Here is a 9,466-nt window from a genome sequence, read left to right as displayed (position 1 = left end):
CAGCAAAGTAGTAAAGCCTGACTAGAGTAATTAGAAAATATGATTGCAATGAGACAAAAATCCAGCAACTAAGTTTATTCTTACAAGTGAGAATACCTGCCCTTTAAATGCAAATCAGAAGTACTGATCACAAGATGAAATACTACACACTTACTTTTTGTGCACTGGCTGAGAACTTTAGCACATTGAGTGTTTCATCATATGCTGATGCACACTGGCTTATATTTACTTTCATACAGATCTTCCCCTTTCCACTGAAGAATCCTTGGAAGCAGTGAGTTAACTTACTTTCCCGAAAGGGTATGTGCTGCTGTAACCTTCGAAGACAAAAGAACACATGACCAGAAAGTTAGTAATTTCCAGTTAGTGTCAGAGCTATGCAGTGTAACCCAAACACTTCAGTATTTATAAAAGTAATCTTTAAATCAATTAAGGTTATTTTGGACTAGATACAGCTATTTGTGAAATATTGTGCGGCTGATGTGAACTGCTGCTTTAGCCATTGTCTCAGATCAGCTATAGCAATGCATTTGGAGGGAACACTGAAACCAACAGCATGCTCAACATATAGCATAAGGTAGGTCACATGACCTCATGCTACCTCAAGCTATAGTCCACCTCTTTTCCTTTCCACGTTCATGGAAAGCATATGCTTAGTTCTAGGCATGCAGTACCCAACACTACCAGAGACCTCTTACTCAGTATCCTGTCTCTGAAAACAGACAATTGCAAGAAAACAGGTATACATCAAGCACATGGAGATACTTTTCAGAACTTTTCCTAATCCCCAGCAGTTCAGCATTTCCAAAAATCAAAAGCTGTGACCCTGAACATAACAGCTGGTGATGGAGTTTTTTTATGGTAAGAATTTTTATGAGGATTCCTAATATATGACTAAAGACACTTGCCACCGAATAAGTTGCCTGCATTTTGGACACACAACAGCTATTCACAGTTATATGAACAGCAATGTAGAACTCAAGATAGTGACACTCCTGCCAGAATACATGTACAGCTCATAAGTAGCTTTGCTGCAGGACTGAAACAAAACTCCTTTAAGAAAGTTACTGCTTCCAATCCAGCTTGCAAAGGGGCACATACTAACATTTTAAGAGATCATGCTTTAGAGTATTTCTTCTATATTATTAAAATTCAAAGTTAAGATCAAAAAACCACATTCTAAATAGACTAACAGCTTGCAAGCAGCTGCCAATAGAAGCACACAGAAAATAGAGTTAGCTCTAAGGAATAATAGAAGGCTGAAAATCTGACTCTAACACAAGTTTAAAAAACTCTTTTGCAAAGTTTGTTGCATCAGCCAAGCTCAGAAGCAACTTAATTTGATAAAATCCGTAACAGCATATCTAAAGGATGTCAGAATTTGAATGATATAAGGAACAAAACAAAGCAAGTTTAACAATAGCTTTCCTAGATCAACACAACTTTACAATATAGACTTTACAAGTCTACATATCTTTTCCACCAAAACCTTAGTGAGAGCATTGCCTATTTAAACAATAGCTTTAAAACGTTCTAGGCAATATTTAAAATCCACAACTAGTCCGCAATTCGTAAAAGGACTTACTTTGACTGTTGACAGTTCTTGAGTGAGTTAATACACTTGCCTAGAATCAGGAGGGAGGTGTTTATATTTCTACTCTCTTTCAATCTATCCCCTTCATTACGGGTCTTGGTACATCTTTCTGAACCAGCAAGATCACACAGTGACAATCTGAAAGCAGATAAAGAAATCCACTTTATCCACCTTTGAGCATGAAGAAATTAACTGCTTTTAAAAACACTTTCCTCAGATAAAGAATTTCTTGCTGCTTCCCTAAACAAGTTTCACACTACTGCCTGCCAAACTCTTTCCCAACAGGTTTCCCCTTCTCCCCCAGTTCCTTCTGAGGACTTACATGAGTTCAGGAGTACAGCAGGCTAACTGAACCCTGTGTTGAATAGAGGGTACAAGATACAAAACAGCATTGCCACCTGATGGCTTGAGGTAGAGGACCAAGTACCATATGAATTTAGAAAGTGGGGAAAACTGTACGTGCATGAGGCTCTACCAGAGAGTTCTGGGTGTACAGTGCAGTACCAGCACATCAACATGTAAGATAACTGACAACATCATAAAAGAGGGAGACTCAGCTCTGAACTTACTCATTGACTCCAATCACTTGCGGTGCTCCTGAATCTCCAATTTTCAATACTTTAACTGTGAATATGCTGTGACTGAAAGAAATTTAAATCAGTAGAGAAGTGAAAATATTTTTAGCCTTCACCACATCTGTTTAAAACACTGTTGAATCTGCCAACATATCTATGCATATACCCCATCAGATACAAACTTTTGAAGAGATACTTATGTAGCACTTATTTTCCTTTTTTCTCAGACATTTAGATAGAGTAAGAGCCAAGTGCTTTTTCCTGAAGGAGACTATTTGATAGAACACTGTTAGGTTTAGTACATGTTCATCTTACTGAAGGATTGAATCCTTCTGGCTCAAAGCACTGCTAAAGGATGCCAAACCCTAAACAGAGATATCTAGACCTTCTTCCTAAGCCTAGATATCTAGACCTTCTTAAAGCTTCTTCCCTAGACCTTCAAGCCATATTTTTGTTGCATGCTCCGTCCCACACACCATCCTATGCCCAGTGTTATTCAATGTTTCTCACCTCCTGCTGGAGTTAGCATTTAGTTTCGTGCTTGCAATACTCTGCTGTTTCAACCCCAGTTTTAGAAGTCAAAAAGCTTCTTTAGAATCAGAAATCTGTACCCACTGCAGACCTTTAGGAAGAACAAACATGATAAATTTGTAAATATCAACAAAAAGTAAGAAGGGCTTCAGAGATAACATATGCACACCAGGAGTAATACTGTTTGGCAATTTGCAATGTATTCCAATCACCTTTTACATACGAACATCCCTTGATGTCTTGAGCAAGGCGTAGCGTACTTCTTTTCTTGTCATTTGATACAGGAATCAGGAGATCATAAAAACATTCATTGTAAATCTCAAAAAATGAAACCCGAACAGAAAACTTCACATCATTTTTCACACTTGGGCTAGACTGCTCCGAGTCTTTTAAGAGCTGTTCCAAATCTGGCAAGAACAAAGTATTACATGTCAATATAGGCCTAGTGAAGTGAATTTCATTTTAAAAAATTAGTAAGTGAAAACTGAGCCTTCTAGAACACGTGTCGTAGACAAAAACAACTGAGATCCCCTCCCCCTTTATTAAGCATCACACGTTTACCCTACATAATTGCCAGAGACACTCTACCACTTCCTTTTCCACTTGCAAATTCTTTCAAACACACACAGCTTGGCTGGAATTATTCAAGTCTCTCCAGTATCTTTAGAAGGTTGAATTAAATCAACAAGCACACTTCATTCTGACTTTTTAAAGCAAACATGGGTAGTTCTTAAGTGCAAGAATTAGATTACATACAGTTACTCTAAAAGCCTGTCAGGACACCATTAGGGCCCACAGAATAAGTAGTACTGTTTTCTGCACAGATAACTTGCATACTACCCAATTCACAGGCATATAAAAATGTCAAGTCGTCATTTTGTTATTAACATAGGCCATAAGTCAGTTATTGACCTGAAGAAAACTTCTTTGCGAGCTTCAATTACAATTCCTTAATATTAAACATACCCTTAGAATCAGCCGGTGCTTCGTTGGTGGTGCTATTTTGATGGTCTACCTATAAAAGAGAACAGACTTGAAGATGCATTGTTGACCCTACACCACTAGGTACTCCTTTAGTAGCTCTATTGTCCTACTAGATAAGAATGCAGCACAGCTGTAATATGCCAATACAAAGACTCTGCCTACATATTATGCCTAGTGCACCAGTAGACTCCTGTTAAAAGGACTGTTCTTACTTTAATACTCATTCCTGACACCTCCGTTATGTAGGGCCTTATCACAGCATACAGCACTTCAGCTTGCTGAACCAGAAGAAAATGAGCCAGAGAAAGAGAGAAGTGAGAGCCCGCACAGAAACAGGGTTATTTAAACAGGATGATTTGCAGGAGTCCGGTTGCAGTTTACACATTACTCTTATCACAGCAAATGTAGAGTCCTGATTTTTTTTTTATCATTGGCATTTTGCTAATCCAGAATTCCTTATCATGCAGTTTATTAGGTCAGCTCTCAGAAACAGGTAAGTGTAGAACATATATTCACTTAAGAAGTTCAGTGAGCAATTTATTGCTTTGTGATTCAACTGTGAAAGGTTTCTGCAGCCTGTAATAAAGTCTAGGTCTTAGGAAGAGAACAAAAATCTTCTGTGCCATTCAGTAAAAGAAAACCACAAGTCTAGAAAAGATCCAAGAACAAGTCAGAGCTTATGAGGTTCATACACATGTACTCCATTCCCAGTTTTAGTTTTGGTTGAATGATCTTTGTTTAAAAACAGGACTGCCTAAGAGAGAGGGAAACAGGTGTGGTTTAGGTCAGTTTGGTTTTGTTCGTGTGTTAGGGTTTTTTTGGTTGGTTTGTTTGGGTTTTTTAATGTTTTGTCAAGGTTATATTTCACTTAAAGCTGGAATTCTATAAAGATATTCCTGAAATCGTTAAATAGTTAGGTAATCAAAACTTTTAGGTTTGAGCTTTATACATTAAAAATGCCCATAAAAATCTACCTCTTAATATAGATACAAACTTTGCCACTGGAGAAGTCCAGTTAACTAAGATTAACAAAAAAAAAAAAAGTCCCATACATTCCAAGACACAACAGCCAGAACACTTCATTATACCCCGGCATACCACTAGGGAGATAAATTAAGCATTTTCATTAAAGATTAAAAAAAATAAAAAACCACAATAATCCCTTCCTAGTTCAAATTGCCAGCATACACTCAGGTTTCTTATTCCATTCATTTCAGAATTAAAAACATCAAGACAAAGGGTATCCTTACATAAAATACAAATCCCCTATAACTGTAATGAGACTAAACAGCTTCAGGATTCCAGGCAGCTCATGAAACTGAGGTGTATTGGAAATTTCCGAGCTCAAGATCGGAGCATCCCGACACGTAGGAAGTCAAGGAAGAGGGCCAGGAGACCTGCGTGGCTAAATAGGGAATTGCTGGGTATGCTCAAGTGGAAGAGGAGAGTTTACAGGTCATGGAAGGAAGGGCTGGCCACTTGGGAAGAATATAAGGCTGCTGCTAGAGGATGTAGGAAAGCTGCTAGGATGACTAAGGCCTCCTTGGAATTAAAGCTGGCGAGAGGGGTCAAGGACAGCAGAAAGAGCTTTTTCAAATGCATGGCAGGTAAAACTAACACCAGAGGCAATGTAGGCCCGCTGATGAACGGAGCGGGTGCCCTGGTGACAGAAGATACAGAGATGGCAGAGTTACTGAATGCCTTCTTTGTCTACTCTGCCGGAGGCAGTCCTGAAAAGCCCTGTACCGCTGAGACCTCGGATGAAGATAGGTCAACGGAGCGGTCTGCCTTAGTCGATGAGGAATGGGTTAAAGACCAGTTGAGCAATCTGGACATCCATAAATCCATGGGTCCTGATGGGATGCACCCGCGGGTGCTGAGGGAACTGGCTGAGGTCATTGCTAGACCACTCTCCATCATCTTTACCAAGTCTTGGGAAACGGGAGAGGTGCCTGAGGACTGGAGGAAAGCAAATGTCACTCCCGTCTTCAAAAAGGGCAAGAAGGAGGACCCGGGTAACTATAGACCGGCCAGCCTCACCTCCATTCCTGGGAAAGTGATGGAACACCTTATCCTTGGTGCCATCTTAAGGCATATCAAGGATAAGAGGGTTATGAGGAGCAGTCAACATGGCTTCACCAAGTGGAAGTCATGCTTGACCAATCTCGTAGCCTTTTATGAGGAAATAACACGGTGGATGGATGATGGCAGAGAGGTGGATGTGGTCTACCTTGACTTCAGCAAAGCGTTTGACACGGTCTCGCACAGCATCCTTGCGGCTAAATTGAGGAAATGTGGTCTGGATGATCGGGTAGTGAGGTGGACTGTGAACTGGCTGAAGGAGAGAAGCCAGAGAGTTGTAGTCTATGGGGCAGAGTCTAGTTGGAGGCCTGTAACTAGTGGAGTGCCTCAAGGGTCGGTTCTGGGACCAGTATTATTTAATATATTCATCAGCGATCTAGATGAGGGTATTGAGTGTACTATCAGCAAGTTTGCTGATGACACTAAGCTGGGAGGAGTGGCCGACACGCCAGAAGGCTGTGCTGCCATCCAGTGAGACCTGGACAGGCTGGAGAGTTGGGCGGGGAATAACTTGATGAAATATAACAAGGGAAAGTGTAGAGTCCTGCATCTGGGCAGGAACAACCCCAGGTTCCAGTATAGATTGGGGAACGACCTGTTAGAGAGCAGTGTAGGGGAGAGGGACCTGGGGGTCCTGGTGGACGACAGGGTGACCATGAGCCGACACTGTGCCCTTGTGGCCAAGAAGGCCAATGGCATCCTGGGGTGTATTAGAAGGGGGGTGGTTAGTAGGTCGAGAGAGGTCCTCCTTCCCCTCTACTCTGCCCTGGTGAGACCTCATCTGGAATATTGTGTCCAGTTCTGGGCCCCTCAGTTTAGGAAGGACAGGGACCTGCTGGAGAGAGTCCAGCGCAGGGCAACTAAGATGATTAAGGGAGTGGAGCATCTCCCTTATGAGGAAAGACTGAGGGAGCTGGGTCTCTATAGTTTGGAGAAGAGGAGATTGAGGGGTGACCTTATTAGTGTATATAAATATATAAAGGGGGAGTGTCACGAGGATGGAGCCAGGCTCTTCTCAGTGGCAAACAATGAAAGGACAAGGGGAAATGGGTACAAATTGGAACACAAGAGGTTCCACTTAAACCTGAGAAGAAACTTCTTCTCAGTGAGGGTGACGGAACACTGGAACAGGCTGCCCAGGGAGGTTGTGGAATCTCCTTCTTTGGAGACATTCAAGACCCTTCTGGACACGTTCCTGTGTAACCTTATCTAGGTGTTCCTGCTCCGGCAGGGGGATTGGACTAGATGATCTTTTGAGGTCCCTTCCAATCTCTAACATACTGTGATACTGTGATACTGTGAAATTTGGAAACAAACTAAGATATTTCACGAAATGGCCATGGATGACACCTCCTGGGGTTTTGAAGAAACATGGAAAAAGTTAACTTCATGATTACCCAATCTCTCCTGGTTGAGGCAACTGGTTGCAGGAATATTGGTGTTAATTATTTTAATATTGATTACTTGTGGTATGATACAATGTTCCCTCTGGTGTTGTAAACGGTCTATGATAAATTACAAAGATTGGAAACGGAATGAAACTAAGCACCAGGTAGAGACGGGAAATTATTTCAAAAAGACTTTTGATGGTAATGGTAATATATAAAATGTTGCAAAAGAATTTGCAAAAGTACAGAAAAAGGGGGGAATTTGAGACAAAGGGGCACAAAATCACAAAATGGGATATAGAAACCTGTATCAGTAGCTTTAAGTAATGTTAAGTTTGATGGCTTTGTAACAGTAGCAATGGAAAATTACTGAGGTGCAAGATACACAGAGAAAAAAATAGAGTACAACTAGAGAACATACTGAGAATTCTCACAAGATAAATCGCTGTAGTTCGCCTAGTTTTAAGAAAAACAGTCTAGAAGAACAGGACACAGGGATAAGGAGTATCTGGGAATGGCAGGTGTCCAGGATGGGCTACAGTTAAACTAACTGATAAGTAGGAGGATAGGAGAATTTTTATGTCTCTAGTGCTAACGAACCAATTAAACTGGTATGAGCATCTACTGCGCGTGCTTCAAAGGCTGCCAGAAGTGATGAAGATTGTTGGAAGAAGTAAATGACCCTCAGAGACCACCACCACAATTCTGTACGCATGCGGGGAACTCTCTGGAAAATGATGTAATCCATACGTAGCCTCATGAATATGTATGTATGCCCAGGGACTATATAAGGATGGCTTGTATAGCAATAGGGGGACACACGTTAGGAGGAGTTATCCTCCGTGTCTCCCGGCGCCGCAATAAAGAATACCTGCTTGTCAGCTTGAAAACTTTGTTGGCAAGTTTGTTCCTGGAGTTTTCTCCGAATCAGTTCTTAGGCTGTGGGAGCAGAGGCCAAACGTTTGTGCTCTACTCACTCTTCTGAAGGACAGCCAAGAGTGGGCACCACAGAGGTTGGAATCAAATGGACTTTTAGGTGGAAAGCAGGGAACTACAGTGATGCTGATGGCACTGTTGCAAAGCTCACTGTCTGCAGCAGAGGCCCAGTGCCAACTTTCTATCCTGTGTCTTCGGCTGTGGGAACAGAGGCCAAACATTCATTACTCACTCTGCTGCCGGACAGCCGAGACCAGGCTCCACAGAGGATGGATTCAAAGAGACTTTTAGGTGGGAAAGCTAGGAGCGACATCAATTCGGATGGCACCTTTGCAAAGGTCTATGTCTGCAGAAGAGGCCCAGTATCAGCTTTCTGTCCTAGCTCTTTGGCTGTGGGAGCAGAGACTAAACATTCCGGCTGTACTCATTCTATAGCTGGAAGACCTAGATCTGGCACTGCAGAGATTGGATTATTATGGCCTTTTAGGTGGAAAAGCAGGGAACTACAGCAGTGTAGGTGGCTCTGTTGTGAAGCTCACTGTCTGCAGAAGTGGCCCAGTATCAGCTTTCTGTCCTGCGCCTTTGGCTGTGGGAGCAGAGTCCAAAGAGTCATGATCTCCTCTCTCTGCTGCAGGACAGCTGTGAGCAGACAGCTGGTGGTGGGAATCACCTGCACACAGTGTGCTGTGATCCAGTGTGTGCAACATGGCAATGTGCACTTCCTTTGTAATGTTAAGTCCATCTTTCTACTGTGCCCCTTTGATGTTCTCTCGCCAGATCCAGGTGCTGTGGTCACAAACAGCAAAGGTCCAGATAATGTGTACTGATCTAAAGAGCTAGAGCAGAAAGCTGCTGGTGGGCCTAAGAAGCAACCAGGCAGATCTGCAGCAGTGTCACCAGCATATCAAAGAACCCCAGCTTTCATCAATAAAATGCTAGAAGCAAGTCTCTAAAATGGTGAATATAGAGCTTCTGCTTCTGCAGAGCACAAGCCAGACTGGAAAGCTGCTTCTGGGCATTCAGCTGAAGGCCCCATCCCCTGCTCTCAGAGTGGATGTGGCACTTCAAAAACCTGGTGCGGAGAATCACCTGCACAGAGTAAGGTGATCTCCACTGTCAACAACATGGCATATGCACTGCCTTTGTAATGTTAAGTCCATCTTCCTACCATGCCTTTTTGTTGTACTCACACCAGATATTGAGTCTCAGTGCTCACAGACTGCAAGCGTCCAGCTAAAGCGTACTGAGCCTAAGAGCCAGAGCAGAAAGCTGCAGCTGTGCCTAAGGAGCAACCAGGGATCTCAGCAGCAGTGTCTCGAGCATGTCAAAGCACTCCATCTTTCCTTCCTAAAACTGTAGAAGCAAGTGTCTCGAAG

The 9,466-nt window shown here is 42.4% G+C and overlaps 1 long non-coding RNA gene across 1 annotated transcript; it reads right to left on the bottom strand.

Moving 5' to 3' along the window:
- Positions 1–158: 158 nt before the first annotated feature.
- Positions 159–3,717, bottom strand: LOC133207439 (uncharacterized). Its single transcript, XR_009724043.1, has 6 exons — positions 3,667–3,717; positions 2,913–3,107; positions 2,680–2,791; positions 2,164–2,235; positions 1,586–1,732; positions 159–317 (listed from the first exon to the last, which is right to left on the bottom strand). It is a non-coding gene; the product is annotated as an uncharacterized LOC133207439 (long non-coding RNA).
- Positions 3,718–9,466: the final 5,749 nt, after the last annotated feature.

This window comes from Neopsephotus bourkii, unplaced genomic scaffold (assembly GCF_033783945.1).
Source record: "Neopsephotus bourkii isolate Nb327-2 ecotype Australia unplaced genomic scaffold, CSIRO-AGI_Nbou_v1 NB_211, whole genome shotgun sequence".
Classification (NCBI taxonomy): domain Eukaryota; kingdom Metazoa; phylum Chordata; class Aves; order Psittaciformes; family Psittacidae; genus Neopsephotus; species Neopsephotus bourkii.
This window is presented reverse-complemented; position numbering and strand designations above follow the sequence as displayed.